This window comes from Neovison vison, chromosome 1, assembly GCF_020171115.1.
Source record: "Neovison vison isolate M4711 chromosome 1, ASM_NN_V1, whole genome shotgun sequence".
Taxonomy (NCBI): Eukaryota; Metazoa; Chordata; class Mammalia; order Carnivora; family Mustelidae; genus Neogale; species Neogale vison.
Genome location: NC_058091.1, coordinates 40,397,751 through 40,420,576, shown reverse-complemented (window position 1 = coordinate 40,420,576; position 22,826 = coordinate 40,397,751). Strand labels below are relative to the sequence as shown.

Below are 22,826 nucleotides of genomic sequence, written 5' to 3'. Positions count from 1 at the left end.
CTGTAGAGGGACGTTTAGTGACAAGAAACCATTCAAGAAATTACAACATTTAAGTGGGAGTGTAATGACTTGAGTTTTTGTTTTACACCCCCCCCCCCGCAGTTCCCGCTTAGGCTTGTAAGATATATTCAGGATACACACGGTAGGGGTGACAATATTATGAGTGCTTTAATTTTTTTCTTATATGCTTCTTTTTGAAAATATCTTTAATAAAAATACAGTATATTTTTGGTAAAGAGAAAAACCAGTAAAAAGCTTTTTAAAAGGAATAAAATCGGGGAATGGTCTTATGTACAGAAACCTATCAAATGCCAGGGCTATCGGCACCATGAGCTCCCTGAGTCACCACCTTTATTCGACAGATGAGAAATCAAATATACATACAGGGCAGGAAGGTTCTGACCTCAGAAATGCTCAGAAAAGGAATTAAGGCAGTCACAGCAAGAGAGGGAAAACGGGTTGCTGAAGGTTGCTCCTTAGGGCTGAGTAGGTAAATACAACAGAAGTATGTATGATTTGGGAGTGGGAGGTATTCAAGAGAGTTGGGAGTCCCAGGAGATGCTCAGTTTGGGAACAATAATGAATGGAAAATTAAGGAAATTAGGAGATATTGTAGGGAGCAGGGAACTAACATTTTTCAGCACCTCCATGTAAATGCTCATGTTAATTCATGTAATCCTCTAAATAACTCAGAAAATCCTAGTACTCCTATTTTACAGATCAGGACACTGAAGTACAAACAGCTTGGACTGGTCATAGATGTAGCAAATAGCAGAGCTATAGTTTGCTCTCAGGATGAACTCCCAAGTTCTTCCCCTTTGGAGTGCCCGTGCATGTAAGCGGAGGTGGGGAGGGAGAGGGAGAAAAAGAATGTTAAGGAGGCTGCATGCCCAGCCGGCAGCCTGATGCCGGGATCCATCTCACAACCCTCAGGTCACAACCTGAGCCAAAATCAAGAGTCGGGAACTTAACCGACTGAGCCATCCAGGTGCCCCTATATGCGCTACTTATTAACTAAGGCAAAGGCAGGTGAAATTGCATCATAGTCTCAGTTGGTAAATCAGCTGTATGGGGGCTGGCCACAGCAAGGCCCTCACAAACTACCATTCAAAGTGATATATTCATGAAACCCTGACCATGGCAACGGGATAGAAAGAAAGAGTGGTTTTCAAAAATCCTATTTCTGGATACATAGACACCTGAATGTCTTTTAAGCCTGCCCTTACTGATATCAAGAAACTCGTGCTCCTTTCCTTCCAGTATAACCCTCAGAGTTCCCATTAGTGCTCTCCTTGAACTACCAGGAGCCTGCAGTCACAGCCTCAGTGGTGACCTTATCGAACAGCAGTGCTAGCCTGGCTATTATGTGGAAAAGAACATAACAGCAGGCACTGCGATGCCTTCTCTCTTTTGGCCTGGGAGATGGACAGCAGACAGTACAGATTCTATTAAATGGGAGATCTTAAACACTGATTAGCTATTTGCAGGAACCAAGACATGATCACTCTCCTTCAAGTCCTAACGTACTTTTCTCATCACATGGTTAGTGGAAACAACAGGTCTTCTCATCCTTTTCTTATTGCTCTGAGCATCTCAGAAGGGTCTAATTAGGACCAGAGCCTTCTCCACAGTTATTCCTGGTATAGTGATCAGCGACCAAGTCTCCGACTTAGTTAAAAGTAAATCATATCGGGACGCCTGGGTGGCTCAGGCAGTTAAGCTGCTGCCTTCGGCTCAGGTCATGATCCCAGGGTCCTGGGATCAAAAGTCCCACATCAGGCTCCGTGCTCGGCAGGGAGCCTACTTCTCTCTCCACCTCTGCCTGCTTGTGTGCGCGTGCGCTCTCTCTCTCTGACAAATAAATAAATAAATAAATAAAATCTTAAAAAAAAATAATATTAATAAAAGCGGCTGTTTTGGAATAAAGGAATATCATGTTGCAACCCTCTGCATGTTAGTTCGTCAGTACTCTTAGCTTTGGCGAACTTGTAAATGGTAGCTACGAGCCACATGTGACTATTCAAATTTAAATTAGATGAAGTTAAACATTGAGTTTCTTGGTCACACTAGCCACATTACAGGTGCTCAGTAGCCTCATTTGGTTAGTAGCTATGATACTGGACAGCACAGATATAAAATATTTCCACAGCTGCAGAAAGTGCCACCAAGCAACCCTGCCACAGAGCAATGGGCCAACTCAGAAACACTTCCTGAGTTCTTAGGTACCAGGCACTGTTCCAAACGTTTTAAATTTATTAGCTCATTTACTACTCACTATGATTCCACGAGAGATGTCGGGCTTGTTACTGTTCCCATAACATAGATGAGGAAACTGAGGCACAGAGTGATTAAATGATCTCTGATTCCTCTCTCCCACACCATATTAAAGCCATGGACTTTTCCTCCCATACTCATTGCCTCCCATGGTTTTGTGCCCTGGTAGAGTCTGTCATCATAGATGTTATATACTCATTTAGGTTCTTCCCGGACAACTGCTCTACTCTTCTACCTGGTCTATTTCAACCATCCTTCTCCAACATCAGCAGGATCAAATACTGAAAAATTTTGTTTTGTAGCAGATAAACCCTCAATGGAGTCCACTAAATTACACTCAAATTCTTCAAAGCAGCTTTCAAAGTTGCCTACAATATGGTTCCAATTTTTTTTCCTTCTCATCTTATCCTTATATAATATCTAACACTTAATAACTAGGGCCACTGTTTTAGTTCAGGTCTGCTGGGAAGCAGACACTACCTTGGGATTAGACATGCAAGAGGTTTCTTGGAGAAGGCAGCAGGAGTGGACCGGGAAAACGGGTAGAGTAAGTTGTAGGTCTAACCCTATGGAAGGGAGGACAGAGGAAGGGGGATAGACGGTTAGCTGAATGAGCTACTCGGGTACCCCTAACTGGGATACTTTTAAGAGTGGCAGCAAGTGCTATTAGTAATTAGACTGGACAACAGGTGAAACCAGGGATGATCCTAGGCACAATGGCATTATGGTCACCCTGTGACAACTTATGCGTCAAAGAGCCTACTCAATGTTCATCAGCACAAAGTGGGCATTCCTTCAGTCTGGAACTGCTTTATAACCCAAACCATGGCTACTGAAATCTTAGGCATCTTTTTTTTTTTTTTTTTAAGATTTTATTTATTTATTTGACAGAGAGATAGCACAAGTAGGCAGAGTGGCAGGCAGAGGGAGAAGCAGGCTCTCCACTGAGCAGGAAGCCCACTTCAGGATTTGATCCCAGGACCCTGGGATTGTGACCTGAGCCGAAGGCAGATGCTCAACTGACTGAGCCACCCAGGCACCCCTCGTAGGCATCTTTTAAAACTGACTGCAAATGGTATCTTCCAGATGTCATCTTTCCCCTTTGGAACCATGTAATGTGTACCTTTCTTAAAATTCTGATCTATTCTGGTTATGTATTTTCATTAGTTTGGAATTACCTCACTTCTGTCATCAAACAACAAGGTCCCTAAGGGTAGGGATTGTGTTTTTCAGGGTTTTTTTTTTCTCCCTTTGGTGACTAACACAATGTTTTGCACATATAGTGGGCACCAACAGAAGGTGTATCCTTAACTCTGCAGAGTGCTCCAATATCAGCTTTCTTAGAACTCTTCTGTTTTAAACAAATACTTGTGTCACCTTGTACTTTGTGAGTGCCTTTTTTTTTCAGTCTTTATAGTTCAGAGAATTCAAATATCAGCCAACCTTGGTGAATGAGTTCCTTTATGACTTGCTAATTACTTTGTCCTTTTTCTGCTCAAAGCCTACATTGAATTACTTCAACTTCACCTCTAAAGGGGACTAAAAAATTGCTGAATGTAATTTGCACTTTAAACAATAAAGTTACTAATGGCATTTTAGCAAGAACACCCATTATTTTCTTTGCAGCAATACATCAGCATTTCATCTATTACAAATTGCTTGGTCAGCATCCAATGGCTTCAGAATAAATCTTTCTCCTTTCCACCTCCGCTGTCTATGATAAAGAAAGGAAGCAGAAGGTAACCCTGTGTTCTGCATTCCCAGGCATATCATTTTCATGCTGTAAGACTGTAATTTATTTCTAGTGATAAACCCCTTTTAGTCCTATGCTGGATGATGCTTGCACATGTCCAAATACACACATTCTTCTACATTAACACCCAAATGAAGGGGCTTCCAGGTGAAGGGCTTAGAGACCACACATAGTAGAATTTTGATGCCTATAACAGGTTTGAGTAACAGGGCAACTGTAAAAATAAACAGCAATGTTCTAACAATTAGACTATTTTTTTCAGCCCCACCTCCAGAGGTGGTTATAAATACCATACAGACATTAGATGGGACACCGAGTTATCTCTTTAAGATTAAGCTCTCCTATCTTCACATTTCTGAGAAATATATCTAGTAAGTTCTACTTTTTAAAAATCCCTTATACTGAAATTTTCTCAGCTTCATGATGTATCCATTTTTGTACTTCTGAACACAGCACAATATCAAATTTGGTGCCTAATAAATATTTAAGTGAATGAGTTAATAGATGAATGCTTTTCATTTAGTCTACTGAAGTCATTTTAGTTAACAGTATTATTCATTCATCAAAACTAAATATTACTATGTCATCTACAGTTATTATAATCTGGTCCCTCTTTTCTATTTTAAATTATACTGATATTTGAGAGTTATGCTTACTGTCAGTTGCAGTACTCACATCTCAAATATATGGAGGGCTTTATGAATATTATTATGAATAATGGTGATTAGTTGCTTTTAATATCCTAGGCAGTATGAGAAAAAATAGACTTAAGCTACAGCATGAGAGATTTAAGTTAGATAAGAGTGCTCTGGCATCAGATCTAATTAAACTAGAGTGGATTAATGAGGGAAGTCATGAAATCTTCCTTCTTGGAAGTCTTTAAAAATAAGATGGAACCTCACCAACACATACATCATTAAGTATGCTCCCATATAAAGATGGAGGAATTGGTTTCAATATTCTCTGAATGACAGACATATTTATTACAGGTATATATAAAATAATATAATTTTCTGGAACATGCACTTTCACATAAAATACTGGTATCAGTTCATAATCAAAGGTGTGAATCATGTGCCGAAGAAGTGACTTCTGGTTCTAGTCTCTCATTCCTCATGTGACTTTGGGGCAAGCCATTTTACCTCTAAGATAAAGATTCTTTTCTAATTAAACAGGAATAATCCTAATTCTACGTATCTACTCTTTGAAATAAATTATGTAAGATCTTGTTGGATAAGTTCTATCCAAATAAATAAGCAGTAGGGATACAATTCCTACAATTTGAGATTATTTTGATCCTAGATCTTCATTTTATTGTTCTGAAGTAAATTATACAATGTATCCAAAGAACAATGTTTATCCTACTGGTAACAATTAGAAAAGAAATACTAACAGAGAAATTTTAGATTGTGGCAATTAAGTGAATAGCAACCTGACACAAGATTTATCTTTAAAATGTAAGAGTTGTTCTAAACTAGACGGCCACTGTTATCATTCATCAAAACTAAAACCAATCTCTTTTCATGCTGATATTCTTATTGTGGAACTTGATCATTATACCATAGAAAAATCAATCATTTCTTTTAAAAAATTGTTTTTAAAGATGTATTTATTTATTTGAGAGAGAGAGAGAGAGAGAGTGAGCGTGCATGAGCTGGGGGAGGGGCAGAGGGGAGAGGAAGAGAAGCAGACTCCCCACAGAGTGCAGAGCCCCATGAGGGGTTCAATCTCATGACCCCGAGATTACGACCTGAGATGAAACCAAGAGTTGGACACTCAACCAACTGAGCCCCCCTAAGTGCCCCTGAATCTATCATTTCAAAATTCCCAGGCACAAGGCACTGAGTAAATGAAAACTAACATTCCCTTCATGTTATAGAATTTAGAGAAAATAATGCTTTCTTAACAACTGGCATATATTTTCCACCTCAAGTTCGACAACTGAAGAAAATCATGGTACAAACCATGCAATTTATGTTTAAAGTGTTGTAACTGCTTTTGTGTTAGGATTCGTAGTATGAGAAAATTCACATAGCCTGCCTTATTTTATTGCTTGGATATTGATCTATTTTGATTATGGTCATTGGTTGCTATATGGCCTAGAAAGAATATACAATTCCATTCTCTGTCTCTTTTAAAATAGAGACTCTGGGCTACAGCATGTTTTTCCCAACAGCCCACCTCCTCACTCAGAGATTCCAGTGCAAAAGCCATAGTTCAGGCGGGAGTGCAGGAGGAAATAACCAGAGCTATTTGCAGAGTACAATCATCGGTTCCAGTGGAAGAAATGTGCTACAAGTCGGGAGAATGTGAGTTAGAAAGCATACAGAGGAGGGGTGACAATGAAAGGTATAAAATGAACTCATGGGGGACAATTAGATGAGGATAAAGGGTATAGAAGTGGAAGAGCCCAACCACGTGAAAAAAAAAATCATCTTTTAGGAGAAAGGCAGTAAATCATGTCTTTAAGAACATTAGACCATTAGAAGTAGAAGCAATGTTGAAGGTCATTTGGAGACTAATCTCCCTAATGGGCCTAATGAGAGTATGGGACTTTCTCAAGGTCACCCTACCCTAGGAAGTGATATGTGTGCTACACAGTTGAGAATAATGAGTGAAGTTTTGGAGCCTGAAGACCTTGCTGGGAGCCAGAGTAGCTGCCCATCCCCTCTGGAGGACCTTCTCTTCAAGTGCTCTAACCTTGTTCCTGTGGATCACCACACTTTGAATCTACTGAGTGACAGAGAACGATAAGTGAAGAAAGAAAAGATATCCGCCAATGCTTGGAATGTGTTCATTCTCCTGGCCCTAGCTCCAGACTACCTTTCGAATAGCACCGTCCTAGTCCGTTCTGGACAGGAGGCAAAACAAGGGTTATTCCAACATGGTTCTGCCCATGGAGAGACACCCACTGAGAGCCTTTACTGTATAGGCTCAGACAATGGGAAAGCCATGCCAGCTCCTCCCACAGGCTCAGCTACTTCAGGGAGAAAACAAAGGCAACATGCAGAAAAGGGGAGGACAGATGAGCCAGCGAGGAAAAGGGTACATGCATACAAAATCCGCAGAACTTGCAGGAAGCCCATCTATGCCTCAGGCACACAGCAGACATATGGAAAAGGGGCACTGCACGAGGAGATCATACATTCAGGGCTGTTCTGGGAAGGGTTGTCTATGATCTGTAATTTATATGGATATAATAAACTCCATGCCTAAGACACAAAAGCCCCAAACAACCACTACCAAAACACAAAACACGTGTTTAAAGGGGAAAATTACCCACAACATTAGGTTTTTCCACATGGCTGGACCAGGAGGGTTGCAAAATCCATCATTGTTATGGGCTGGAAAGCCAACGAGGGGAGCCCTCTCAGGACTTTTAAAGGGAAACATTTTGGATGAACCTCTTGGTCTTAGAAGAAAGACAGTTAGTTATATTTAACTATAAACACATGGCAGTAGGTGTCAGAGACATGCTCCATTTGAAGACTATATAAAATAAATACTATTTTTGGGAAAGGAAACTAAACTAAGAATAGATAACCTGAGAATGCCAGACAGGGACTCATGCACCTTGCCCTGCTTTCTCCCGCATTTGGTACTCGGGTTCAGCCTGCAGCTGAACCGCACTCACTTCAGCAATCTTTAATTTATGCAGATGATTCACATGCAATATGAAATCATTACAACACTGCAACAGACTAGAAATACAGGAGGCCTGCTCTGACCACCTAATTGAAAACGGTAACCTCTCCCCATCCCCGAACTGACATTCCTCTTACCTTGCTCTACTTTTTTCTTCTCTTGAAAGCCATTTTCATCTTCTAACACACTGTAATTCACTTATTTGTTTAGTGCTTATTTTCTGTCCTCCCCCACAAGGCTATAAGGTCCACAAGGGCAGGAATTTCTGTATGTTTTGTTCACAGATGTATCCCCTGCACTAGAACAATGTGTGGCACACACTGAGTGTGCAAGAGTGTTGGCTGACGCTTCAGAACAAGACATGGATGAGCTGTCAATACTGAATAAAGCCCCTTTCTCAGATAACAATGAAGCGCCTCATTGCTAAGTACAAAGAGTATATATTTTTCAATAGAAATCACCAAAGTTAAAAAAATTTCAAATGCAGTTGGGGGCAGTTCTGCTATCAGAAGAAGGAGGTGATTCATTCTAAAGGTTCTGGGGGATGGATCCCAGCATATGTGGGTCCAAACTGATGACCTGCTCTTGTGTATCTTTGGGTAGAAGGAGGGACATTGAGCTAAATACAGAGCAGTGGGAAAAGACAGCACAGAGGGTTTGTCTCTGGTAGCTTTATAATATTAATACTTTCGTGTGGCACCTCCCTGAGCATAAGAAATGCTTTCACGGTACCTCACTGTACTTTGAGGCACGTAAGATTATTTTCTGAACCTTGGAGAGCGTGTTCCTTGTCCAGGGTGGTGGGTCAAAGCTTGGTTTAAACCTAGCTTGGTTTAAGAAAGCAAGTTCAAATTCAGTACTTTTTTCACATGGTATGGCTAAACGTATTACTCTCAAAGATTGCTTAACTAGCTGCCTACCTCCTGTGGTTTATTACCAGGAGAGAGTTTTAGAGAAAGACGTGATTGTCTGGTCTTCACGGCCAAAGTGCTGGGAGCTCAAGTAAATAATTAGAGAATTCTGGCATCTCTGTACCAAACAAGTAGGCACGTCCGATGGTTTTTATTTAAGATTCTGTGTGTCTTAGTTTTGGTGGAGGTCTATGAAAAATGAAGGCAGCAGACACAGAGCCTAGATGTGTAGGAATCATTTGAAGTTTTGCCTGAGAGAGAGGAAAAAAAAAAAAGCTAAGAAACAAATAAAACTCCCCTCTTACAGTAAGAGAAACTATTCCATAGCCATGGAGGAGGGATCTAAAACATGACTCCCCAAAACGCAGAAAAGACATAGAATGCGTGGAGTGGGCAGGTCCTGAGAATTTTCTCCGCACACAAAGACAAACTGTGCTGTATCCAGAGAGAAGTCATGTATGGTAGCTGTGGGGGCCTTAGCAAGCAAAGGGGATGAATCAGCTCAGCGTCTGAAAACACCTACGGGTTCTGTCAAACCTGCCCGCAGTCTTCAAGAGCTTCACGGCACACAAACAGGAAATTGCTGGGTATGACTTAATCTGACTCTCAACCTCCTCAGAGAAGAGCTTGCCCCAAAAAGTTATGAACAAAGTGCAGAGCCAAAAGGTGAGAGGTGAAGAAGAATGTTAGTTCAACTTCAGAGGATGGGGCGTTGAGTAGAAGGAAACAACTTTCAAAACACAGAGGAGTTATTTGGGATTCCAGCATTGGGTTCAGTACTGGTCAGCATCTTTACTAGCGGCCCAACACTTTATAGAGAAGAGAGAGAAAACCGAATTACGAAGGGCCATGAGAGATTAAGTCAGTCATTGATTCTTGTGTTCATTCCTTCATGGAATTCTGTTTCAGGATATTTTCAGGAACAGAAAACGGAATGGATCGACACAAATAAGAGTGTGCCTGGAGGAAGGACTGTCCCAGGACTGGTTTATTAAAACACCTCTGCAGCATCATTAGGGACCCAGGCTCTTGTCATCTTTCTGTCTATTTTGATTTGCTTAGACTACCCAAAAATTCACTCCCTGGATCAAGAACGGGGGTGGAGGCTTGGGCTGGCTGCCCTAAAGAAGCTGAAAGCAAGTAGACACTTCAACCAAATCAGGGCTGGGCTGGCAAGAAAGGGGTTAATGGCTACTGGTGGGCCCCAGAGATAAACTGTAGATGGTTACTCACTGGAAACATGGAAAAAAAGGAACTACCTGCCCGTAGGAGTTTAGAGGCAAACGGGCGAGACAGCCATTAATGAAATAGTCACAAAAATAACGAATAAACAGCAACTGCCATTATGTGCTATGCTGAAAACATACATGGTGTGCCTTGAGAGCAGAAAAGGGGACCTGAGTTAATGAGGGGGGAAAGGAGGAGGCCCCACAGCAGGGACCCTGGAGCTATGGGGGTGGGGGATGGAGAAACATCTCAGACCTGGGAGCGAAGGGAGTGGCCAAGTGGAAGGAGGGACTATGGGCACCTCCAAAAACCATCCCCAGAGGGAGAACACAGAGGGAGGGTAAGAGGGGAGCAAAAGGAAGGTGAAGCAGTTCGCATGAGCCAGACTCTACGAGTTATAGACAATGGAAGAAAACCGTAACCAATTCATGTTTTTAAACTTTTAAAATCTTAGACCTTTTTGCTCAGATCATGTTTGACACGAAACTGGGCTCTAAAATGTCCCGGTGCACAGATGCCCTGAGAATGTCAAATGGACATTCCCTGTCTTTTCAAAACGCGTACTTCTGGTCACTTCAGGTAAGAGTACACCACTGGAAGAAAGGCTGGGCATCAGGCTGGGGAGGCAAGGCACGGGGACCTGGAACCTCGGTTGGAAGATGAAACCATCTAGTTGTAACTGATTGGGGAAAGAAGGAATTCATGAAAGAGGCGGGGCGGGGAAAAGGATGTAGAGGGAGTCTGTGACTGAGATAGGGTTGAATGGGATCAGGGACCTTGACAGGGTTCCTGGTGTTCCTGGTGACAAGAGAGGATGCTTGAATTAGGGGGTGCAGGAAGACCCAGAAGCACAGTGAATTGACGGACCCCACTGAGGGGCAACTTTACCCTGGCCCTGACCTCACACCTTTGGGGAGGTAACAAGAAGTGAGACTGCAAAATTCAGTCTATTTCTGTGCTTTTTGAGGTGTGGCTTGCTTACTTACCTAGAGATTACACAGAAATTACTCAAGGTAAAGTGCCACAGAATCCTCTCTCAGCAAATGAAAAAACGCTTGAGGAATAAACAACACTACCACTTCCTTAGGGGGCCAAAAAATATTACCTTTTTCTCTGGTTTCTTATCATTATAAACAAACTCAGAGTCTTCAATAACTGCGTATAAATGGTCTAATTAACCATCCTTTGCCCTTCACGTACTTAAGAATTTCCATGGTGACTTACCAGGCATTTCTTCTACCACATGGATGAACATCTAACTAAAAGATTCTCGTCCTCCAAAGCAGACATTCAAAGTGTGACAAAGTCAACTCAGAGAAAGTTGGCCCTTTTGAAATGAGATAACTAATCACCCGGTGAAAAGGCAGTCTTTTCCCACTGGGAAATCAGCTACGTGGTCTAGCAAAATGAGAGGCACAGACCGTGGCAAATCAGGTCTGCAAAAACAGTAAACAAAACAAGCCACAGAACAATTAACACATGTGGAAAAAGCAAAACAGCACCAGCCACACAGTCGATTTGATTTTAAGAAAACTGAAAAAAAAAAAAAAAAAAGTGAAAATACCAAAAGCGTAAGAAAAGAAACAAAACACCCTCAAAGCACAGGCAACGAAAAACCAAGTAAAACTCAAACACACAGACCTCACAGTCTCCACAAATGACTTTGAATTATCTACAAACTTAGGAAATGGCCCGTATCCATGTATTTTATCATTCAGGAATACAGCCCACATACGTCTCTTTCAAAATCCCACTGCTAACAAATACAAAGCAGTGAACCCTGGAGACGGTCTTCCTTTCAAAATAGGGACATAACCTATTTTCTCTAGGTCAGATGTAGCTGTAACTGAGACTATACATACTGTAGTAACACAGAGGAAAGGAAATGGATGGCGAAAGCCAACTGAATTCAGTGAGCTAGCAGCATTGTCAAGTACATTGCTACGAAGGGGACAGAGGTAGAGACGACCCAAAACACACACACACTGGCTACTTTGTTCCTTTTTAGTTTTATCAAATTGCATCATACAGTGTGACTTTTACCCTAAGAAGCATGAAAAATTGACAATAAAAGGTTATCCGAATGGAATGTTGGTCTTTGGTGAAGTGTCTGGCACAAAGAAGAAATCAACATTTTTTTTTTTTTCAACCAGCCTTCAAACAAAGTGGACGTGTTCTTGACATCGGCAGATGAGCTACGGTTTCCTCTTCTGCAAAACCCAGAGCTTCTCTAAATTAAACATAAGCTTGTTTTTGGTATCTGTAGAATATATGTGGATAAAATTCAAAGTTTTAGAAAGGGAGTTGCCATAGAAACACACAACTCCCTAAAAGAGCAGTCCGTCGCCTCTTAAGGGAGCCCGTCGTCCCAGATATTTATCCAGCGCCGCAGACAAAGCATAAAGGACAGTCAGAATACACACACTGGACAAATACGCAAATTAAGTAAGTCAAGTACTTTAAGTGAGAGATGATGAGCCCACTTGTGTGTATGGTGGGGGGGAGGTATCATGTGAGCTGAGCCCTGTGGTAGAGCTGAAATGCAGCCATCATAAAAAGATTTATTTAAAACAATTCTGCAACAATCTGGGCATTGCACCCAGTTATCATTATGGACTGTTTTCTGTGAATTCTTTTAAAAATGTGGATGTAAGAACTAGAAGCAGCACATACAAAAATAGTCTTATTTTTACTAGCAGAGTAGGCTCAAGCTAAAAATAAAGGAGATGGGAATTTCATACTGCAGACTTTTCAAAAACGTAGTGTCAGTATACCTAGACAAACACCACGTCTTTATGCGAGCTTCTGTGCAGCATTCCAAAAAGACCACCCGACTTCCAGCCAGACTACAGTTCTTCAGACTTGGTTTCTCTTGAGACAAAGGAACCTCATGGAGGTAACATCTAGGTTGGAGTCTTGAATCAAACCGCTCTTTGGTCCTTAGAGAAGGATTTCCATTCTCAGGCTTTCACCAGAAGAGGCCAAATTACCACCACAGCCCTTTGACAATGGGATGTTCATAACTGGGGGGAAACAAAATAAGTATCTTTGAGGGTCCGTGCCCCCCCACAAAAAAAAACCTGCAATGAAAGTTCAAGACACGATTTGCATAAAAATGTGATCTTTTCTGAAGTTGTGTTTATCGGTGATCGGTACTAACGGTTTGCAAATCATATCAGTACCCCCAATAATGGTATTTTTCTAAGGAAACACAAGGATTTCATAAACGTTAAATATTTAATCATTGGTAGGTAAATTATAGCTATGTTCATCATATCTTATAAATGGAAAGACTGATACCATCACTCGTGATTTGCCCAAATCACAGATGACCAATTTCAGAATTTATTTTCAATAAATACAAACAATAAAGTACACACGTGCTTATTTACAAAGCATCATGATTAGTACAGTTATTTAATTGATTAAAAAGTCATCTGAGGGCTGACTCAAAAATCAATCAAGTTAAATCTAGGTAACGTTAACATTATGATAAAAAAGAAAAGGAAAGATCAGAAAGATTAAAATCTCACCCTTCAATTGCTAGAAGTAAGAGATGAACATCCAGTGATAGTTAGTGGACCAGAGAGACTGCCACAGGCATTGTGGATCACTCTGGAACCATTTGAAGACATCGTGCAGCGAGGCAATGGTAACAATTAGTATCTGGGTGGTTGTTGCAAGTCTGAAAATGTGTACTGGAAGAAACGAAGCATCTGGCCAGATTAAATTTGCTCTACTTGGATTTCATAGTACGAGTACTCTGACTTTTACTCAGCCTTTAAGATTCAGACCAACCAGGAGCTCCTTAGGGAAGCTTCTCTGAGCCTGGGGGTCAGTTCAGGGAGGCTGCTCCACAAGATTTCCTGAATCCCTACTACAGCACTACCTCATTAATTTTCAGACACTGACTTTCTCAAAATCTTCCTGATTCAATCTCAAACTGCTTAAGGGTAGTGACCATACTGGTCTTGCTCACCTCGGAACCCCAGAACTGGTGAAACTCAATAAATGTTTGCTGAGTGAATGAATGAGTGTAGCGTGGATTTATTTAAGTTACTGATGTTCTTATCGATCAGATGATATATTAATCTGACGAAGATCTGATAAAAATGGTGTGGGTTAAAAGAAGTAATGTTCCTCGTTATCTCAAAAAATTCAGAGACCAGGGATCTGTCTGTTAATACGGATTTTCATTTCCTTAGGGCAAGAAAGTAAAGAATGATCATGGTATGTTGCCCATTATTTTATTTTGAATAAAAAATGCTCTGGGCATGACAGATGAGGGTTATATAACCACATGTCCAGTGCTCTGAAAGAAGATCTGTAGTTGTTTTTTAAAAAATAAAAAATAAAAGCAATGCCTGGGTGGCTCTGCCGGTTAAGTGTCTGCCTTCGGCTCAGGTCTTGATTGGAGAGTCCTGGGATGGAGCCCAGTGTTGGGCTTCCTGCTCAGCAGGGAATCTGCTTCTCCCTTTCCCTCTGCCCCTCCCCCTGCTCCTGCTCCCTCTCCCTCTCTCAAATAAACAAAATCTTTAAAAAATAACAAAAAATAATGAAAGATCACCATGTTAGTTACATGAAAATTACTGATATGGCTTCCAAATCCTCCTAAGTTCCTGAAAAGCTTATTTTTCTTAAGTATGCCAGTCACAAATAGCGGTAGAGATGCGACTCTCTCTTAATGCAATCAGCTTCTCTAAAGATGGCATACATACACACCAGGCTTTGGAAGAATCCTCCAGTGGGGATTTTTTTTTTTTTTAAGATTTTATTTATTTATTTGACAGAGAGGGAGAGATCATGAGTAGGCAGAGATGTAGGCGGGGCGGGGTGGGGGGAGCAGGCTCCCTGCTAGGCAGAGAGCCTGATGCGGGGCTCAGTCCTCGGACCCTGAACTCATGACCCGAGCCGGAGGCAGAGGCTCAAACCACTGAGCCACCCAGGAGCCCCGTCTCTAGTGGGGATTTAAAAGGAAGCATCTGGGGGCGCCTGGGTGGCTCAGTGGGTTAAGCCGCTGCCTTTGGCTCAGGTCATGATCTCAGGGTCCTGGGATCGAGTCCCTCATCGGGCTCTCTGCTCAGCAGGGAGCCTGCTTCCCTCTCTCTCTCTCTCTGCCTGCCTCTCTCTCTGTCTACTTGTGATCTCTGTCTGTCAAATAAACAAATAAAATCTTAAAAAAAAAAAAAAAGGAAGCATCTGGTGGCAGCAGAGGGTCACATAGAGACTTCCAACAGATATCCCCCATCTACAAAAGAAGGCAAGGACCTCCATGCTGTAATGGTTTGGTAAACATACCACAGTGGCCTTTTTACTTGTGATATAAGTCAAAATGGCATTTTAGTGCTATACATTGAAGGCAACAGGTAAAGGCGACGGAACAATGAGTATTCACAATACAGACAATATTTCTATACCAAAATTTCTGAGATTTTCTGCCTCAAGCAGAATCCTCCTGCTTAACATCTTGTCTCACTAATTTTTACTTCAATTTTGAAAAGAGTTAAGTGTGAATGCCTAGAAGAATCCATTCACATTTTCAGAATCAGCTTAACACCAATTTTTCAAATAGCTTTAATCTGGAGTGCTGTTTTAATAAGACTGCTTATAAAATTATAAAATTGAGGGGGTGCCTGTGTGGCTCAGTTGGTTAAGTGTTTCCCTTCAGCTCAAGTCATGATCTCGGGGTCCTGGGATCAAGCAGGCTCTCTACTCGGAAAGACTCTGCTTCTCTCTCTCCTTCTGAGCACTCTCTCACTCTCTCTGTCTCACTTTCTCTCAAATAAATAAATAGATAATCTTTAAAAATTACAAAACTGAGTTATTAAAAATTTTTATAAATCAAGATCAAAGATATCTACATTTTTAAAAAAGCAATACCTTCATGCAAAGAAAGTACTACATATCACCTAATGTAATACACATTATATAATTACATGTGAAATAACAAGAAATCTTAGCCCTTCATGATAACTCAGGAATGAACTTTTCTTTTTTTTTTCTTTTTTTTCCTAAAGAGAGAGAGCGAGAGAGAGAGCACACGCCCAAGTAGGGGGATGGCAGGCTAAGGCAGAGGGAGAAAACAGGCTCCTCGCTGAGCAAGGAGCTCGATGTGGGACTTGATTCCAGAGTCCTGGGATCATGACCTGAGCCGCAGGCAGATGATTAACTGACTGAGCCACCCAGGTGCCCCAGGAATGAGCTTTTCCGTATAACTTTGTTTCCCAGAAAACTGATGGGCTCCAGTTTTTTCTTAAAATAAGAGTATTTCCAAAATGTACCATGTATCTTTGAGTCTCCATGCCTGGAACCTAAGCACATAATATACCTTTTTTTCTTGACAGCTTATACTTGAAAAATACCAGCTCATATGTATAAGTTGAATATAGCTCAAAATGTAATACATATGTGGTCACAGATGAAAATACATGAGCCGAGGACCATGTAACAAGAAGGATCCCATTTGACCCCCAAAACTGTCTCTCAAAAAAATATATTTTTAAAGATTTTATCTATTTACTTGAAAGCAAGAAAGATAGAGCACAAGCAGAGGGAGTGGTAGGCAGAGGGAAAAGCAGGTTCCTCACTGAGCAAGGAGCCCAGTGAGGAATTCAATCCCAGGACCCTGGGATCATGACCTGAGCCAAAGGCAGGCGTTTAACCAACTGAGCCACCCAGGCATCCCCTCTCAAAAATAGTCCAATGTCAATGTCTATTTTGATCATTTGCCTTTTCACAGAGGTAGAGTTAAAGCTATGCCATGTAGAATGACTTTCCTGGGGAGTTCAGTGTGGTTTTGAAAAATTAGTGAACCAAAGGCTAAAGAAGTTTCCTGGAAAATGCTTTTTCTGTTCTCTAAGTGGGTATCTGCTTCAATGTTGTCATCAGCTATCCATGACTTCAGCAGAAGCTTCAGCCTGTAGAGGCTCCCCAGAGCTCTGGGCCAGTAGGGACTTCCCTAGCTTTCTCCCTGGCACTAATTTTATTCAGTGGTTGGGGGAGAGGAACACCTTCCAGCGGTTCACAGGGGTGAGAGTTCTCCAACGGTTCACTTCTTTTTGCTGAGGTATTCTTACAAACTGTTCATAGAATGAAATTAGCTCAGTCTCTTTGAAAGGACAATTTGGTGCACTCTCTCTCTTTCTGGATATCAAAGCAGAAGAAAGTATATTCTTTGACCCAGCAAATTGCTTTCTAGAAATCTAGCCTAAGGAAATCATTGGCTATGTAAACAAAGGAGGTGTGAAAGAGGTTGACAGTACCTTTGTTTATGAAAATAACGTTTTGCTAAACTTCCAGCAATCTAGGGGTTTGGTTAATAGAATAATAGAGTCAAACAACAGGAATCTATTCTGTCATTAAAAGTGTAAAATAATGATGTAGACCTACATTAATTACAACACAAAGACTGGGACGCCTGGGGTGGCTCAGTCATTAAACATCTGCCTTCAGCTCAAGCCATGATCCCAGGGTTGTGGGATCGAGCCCCACATTGCACTCCCCACTCAGCAAGAAGCCTGCTTTCTCCCCTCCCTCTGCTGCTCTCCCTTCTTGTGTTCTCTTTCTGTCAAATTAATAAATAAAACTTAAATGAATGAATGAATGAACACAAAGATTTCCACTGTATATTGTTAAGTGAAAAAGAAAAGGTTTTTAAAAATACATATGGTATACATAGGAAAAATTCTAGAAGGATATGTATTATAGGTTCCCAAACAATTCTGGAAGCTATTACAGTCTCAGTAAATTTTTTTGACAGTGCCTCTAGGCCAAAACAAATATCTAACAGTACTGTCTGTTAAGTAGTTCGGTCCAAACAACTTAAGTATTTATGTCTAAATGACTTAGTAGTGATTTGAAACACACACACACACACACACACACAAATTAGAAGTACTATTTTTACCTTCTTAAATAACTTCCTAATAACTTATTACTAGAATGTGTGCACCTGTTGGGCGATGCACAACTTCAGATTTGGAATTAGACTGAACACCATTTCCCTTGTTTCCCATTTCCTGTTGGTTTTCACATCATACTCACTTTTGATCATGAAAAACTTAGCAACCATTGAAAACCCACTTTTGCAAAGATGTGATGTCATCAAAAGGAATGTCGTATGATCTTACTGTTGAAACTGTGAATTACCTCCAATGGTGTTGGACAGATGTATTTCCCTTGATGGAAAATAACCTGCGGCAAATTCATGAGTTTGCTGTGGTGCCCCAGAGCGCCTTGGCACACAGCTTGGGAATTGCAGATATAGAACAATATTAACAGCTGCTTTCTTTCAGGTTATGGGTGATTTAAAAAAGAAAAAAGATTTTCTGAACCTTTTCCCAATAAACATCTGTTGCTTTTTACAGTGAGAAAAACCATCAAAATGATTTGCTTATTTTTAGAAGTTTTTTTCCCCCTTTGGTTTAAACACCAAACATTTATCTCTTACTACTCTGGAGGTTGAGAATTCCAAGATCAACGGCCCAGCTGATTAGGTATCTGGTGAGGAGAACTTCTTCATTCATACATGCTGTCTCTCCTTGCTGTGAAAAGTTTTTTGTCCTAAAGAAAGATGGATATTCTGTTCTCCTCAATTTTTTACTTTTAGAAAAGTCTAGGCATAACCAACACTGGAAATTCAAATTCTTTACTGGAAATAACCTAGGTGTCCATTAATGGATGAAGAAGATATGATACATATATATGTATGTATGTGTGTGTGTGTGTATATATATATATAAAATGGAATATTACTCAGCCATAAAAAGAAGGAAATCTTGCCATTTGAAATCTTGCCAAATCTGGATAGACCTTGAAGGCTTTATGCTAAGTGAAATAAGTCAGACAGAGAAAGACAAATCATATGATTTCCCTTACATGTAGAATCTAAGAAACAAAACAAATGAATAAATAAAACAAAGTAATACAGAGAACAGACTGGTGGTTATCAGAGGGAAGGGACTGGGGGGGTAGGTTAAACAGGTGAAGGGGGTCCGTTACATGGTGACAAATGGTGAATAGACTTATTGTGGTGACCACTTTGTAGTGTTAAAAAAAATTGAATTATTATGTTGTACATTTAAAACTAACATGCTATATACCAATTTTACCTCAATTAAAAAAAAAAAAAAACAACAAACAACTATGCAATATGTATAGGAAGACAAGACCTTAAAAAAAAAAAAGGAAAATCCTGGATGACACCTTAATGATAGAAACTGATTCCTGAATAATCTTCTGCCATAACTCTTACTATTCTGAATCCTTCGCTGATACTTACATGGATAGGATCGATGAAGTCACTGGTGTGAGGATACTGACCTAGACATTCACCCTCCTTCCTGCAGGTAGTCACTACAATTGTTTCACAATAGACTCTCTATCCCTCAGCTGATGTGCCTGCAACAGAGCATTGTCATGCCCTTGTGGGAACGGAGCTGCAATGGCTCTGTCTGCCCTTTGCTCTTGGGTCTACAGAGCTTCAGTCTCCAGATTAATGGTGCTCCTTTTAAAATAGCGCCTGCTGCTATTCACTCCGGTATCCACCGCCACTGTCTTTAAAGGGCTCTACTATGTTCTTTGTTCCCCTCTGGTTACTTCTGCCCTGTTTGTCAGTTTTTGCAGTAAAGAAATGAATGGCCTTTTATAACTTCACCAATTGGTACTTTCAGAACCAACTGAGTAGTATAACAGATATTTAGCTTCCCTTGTAATTAGTTGTTGGTGAGTGTTTTATTTGCTTGATCCCTTATGGGGGCTGCTGGGGACAAAGGAAAGTTTTCCAGTTTAAAGCTATTTTTAAAACGGAAGGATTTTTAAAGTTTGGGTGTTGCAGTTTTATTGTAGTCGATATTTTCTAATCATTTATTTTCTTACTAAAGCGCCTGAGGAATTATTTTAAAAAACAACTTATTTTTCTAATCTAGGACTGTCTATAAATGTATATGTCAATTTCAACTTAACCTTTACAAATTTAAGTTATAATTAACAATGCTGTAGGAGTAATAGGTTTAATTTAAAGTAGATTTCTGCATGAACTTTAATTGGAATGGTCCTAATAGTCTTTTTTTTTTTTTTAAAGATTTTATTTATTTATTTGACAGAGAGAGATCACAAGTAGACAGAGAGGCAGGCAGAGAGAGGGAGGTAGAGGGAAGCAGGCTCCCTGCTGAGCAAAGAGCCTGATGCGGGACTCGATCCCAGGACCCTGAGATCATGACCTGAGCCGAAGGCAGCGGCTTAACCCACTGAGCCACCCAGGTGCCTGGTCCTTATAGTCTTAAATATAGTCTTTCAAAAATGAAGAATAGTATCTTCTAATCTTCCTTTACCTGCCCAAAGACACCCTACAGCATTTACCACCTTTTCACATACCACATATTTTGCCTACTGATCTTGTTAACTGTCTCTTTCTCCTCCAACTAGAATGTAAGCTCAACAAGGGTAGGAATGTTTGTCTACTTTAATCACTGACATAGCCCCACCACCAAAAACAGCATGCCAAACAGAGGGGCTCTACAAGTACTAGCTGAAAAGTGAGTGAATGAGTGACTAATACTTTTTATCTTTTTAAGATTTACTTATTTATTTTAGAGAAGGAGAGAAAGTGCTCACAAGCAGGAGGGGCAGAAGGAGAGGGAGAGAGAACCTCAAGCAGACTTGGTGCTAAGTATCGAGCCCAGTGCAGGATGGAATCTCACAACCCTGAGATCGGGAGCTGACCCCAAACCAAGGGTCTGGCACTCAACTCCCTCTCTACCCAGGCACCCCATGAGTGATTAATTCTTAAACACCTTTCATAATTCCATTTTAGGGGGCCACAGATGAGAAAAATTATTTTAAAATGAACATTAATGTTTATACAAACCAACCACTTCTTTTTTGGTAGGTGAAAATCAAAGTCAAAAGTCAACCTTTGATTACAGTAAAATCTATAAATTACAAGGACCTACCCAAATTTCTTGTAAAAGGATTTATTTATTTATTTATTTAAGAGAGAGAAAGTGGGGAGGGGAAGGAGCAGTGGAAGAGAGACAGAATCCGCACTGAGTGCAAAGCCTGACACAAGGCTCAATCTCATGACCCTGAGACCATGACCGGAGCTGAAACCAGAAGTTAGATGCTCAATTGACCAAGCACCCAGGTGCCCCAAGATCTAATCAATTTTTTGTTGCTTCCCTGTGGGAAACATTTTAACTTTCAAGTAAAGAAAACTTCAGATTGTCAAAGTATGGCAAATCCATGTTAAAACACTTAAAAATGCTGAGAAGAGCATTAAAAACAATTTTTAAAAAATCATGGCTAGGGGCACCTAGGTGGCACAGTTGGTTAAGTGTCTGAATCTTGGTTTCAGCTCAGGTCATGATCTCAGTGTCGTGAGATCCAGCCCTGCACCAGGCTCTGCACTCAGCACTGAGTCTATTAAAGACTCTTTCTCCCTGTGCTCCCACCCTCAAAATAAATAAATAAATCTTTAAAAAAAAATTATGGTTAAACTTCGGGAAAGTAATAGTAATTGTTAAAGGTCAAAAATGATGAGAAGACTAAGCTTTGCGCAGTGGCAGTATTGTAGCCAATGAGGTTTATCCGAGACGCGATTATTGCTGATTATTGCTAATTGAAAAATGATGAGAAGACTAGAAGCGAGTTAGATATGTATCCTAGAGACATGAGCCAATCCCTGGTGGGGGTTTTAAGAGACAAAAAAAGTCTATGGGACAGAAGACAAATCTAAAGCTCACATACCTGAAAGATAAAAAATCCTCAGTGAGGTAAGTTAAAAAAAAAAAAAACAAACTCGCAAAACAGAAGAAAGAAGGGATAAGCCTTAGTAATAGGAAGAGAAGGAACAAAGAATACGTTTCCTCAGAATATTCTAAGCCCACTCTTGCACTGCTTAGGATCAGAACTTGTATGTCCCTCCCTAAACAGAAATATTTACCCTAAACAGGGTAAAAATTGTCCTAGGGTGGCAATGCCCTCAAACACATGACAGGAGCAAATGCAAAGCTCTCTAGAAAAACGAACTTTAAATCCAAGTGTCAAAGGATTTTCAGAGTTCCAAGTAACTGAGTTCACAATCAAAAATCACAAAACATACAAATACAAAAGCTGTCATGAACAAAAGTAAGGAAAAACAAATCGCAGAGTCAAACACTACAAGACACTTGTTGTATCAGATACAGAATATAAAACAGACAAGTTTAGTGTCTATAAAGAAGAAGAGAAAGGATCTTAAAATATGAAAAAAGGAATGTGATACCAAACATGAGTAGGCAGATTTGAGAAAGAACCAAAAATAACTTTCAGAAATGAAAAAAACAAAAACAAAACAAAACAAACAAACAAACAAACAAACCCAATCTTGTAATTAGACATTCAGGGGGTGAGTCCAATGCTGAATTAGATACAGCTGAAAAGGAATACATGATTTGGTAGATAGATAAAAAGAAATACATAATCTTGTACAGAGAAAAAAGATGAAACTATGAAAGAAAGATTAAAAGTTATGGAACATAGAGTATGAAGAAAATACAGAGAATGAGGGAAAGGTAGCATATAAGTGATTATACTTGTTGTTTACCTGAGACTAACATTGTATGTCAACTATACCTCAATGATTAATAATAATAAAAGAAACTTTGCCTGAAAAAGAAAAAAATGATTATAATTAACAACTTTCTAGAACTATGAAGCATCAAATTCAGGAAGCCAAAGGAATCCAAGGATGATAAAGAAAAGTCCTCACCCAAATAAATCCTGGTAAAAGCTCCAGAACACCATCATCAAAAAAGATCTTCAGAATAGCCAGAGAAAATAGCTGATTACCTACAAGTGAGTGACAATTAGACTGAAAGTTGATCTCTCAAATGAAGAAGAGAAATCTGGGGAAGATATATTTATAAGAGAGAGAGAAAATCATACTAAACATGGAACTACACACTCAACAAAACTACCTTTCACAAAAAAAGGGCAAATAAAGGCATTTTCAGTCTAACAAAAATAAGGTTTATTTA

At 40.2% G+C, this 22,826-nt stretch overlaps 1 protein-coding gene and 1 pseudogene across 1 annotated transcript in view; one reads left to right on the top strand and one right to left on the bottom strand.

Annotated features, from left to right (window-relative positions):
- Positions 1–22,826, bottom strand: part of BACH2 (BTB domain and CNC homolog 2) — a 363,936-nt gene that overhangs the window by 214,321 nt on the left and 126,789 nt on the right. The gene's annotated exons all lie outside the window — the stretch shown is intronic.
- Positions 21,357–21,439, top strand: LOC122897483 (annotated as a pseudogene).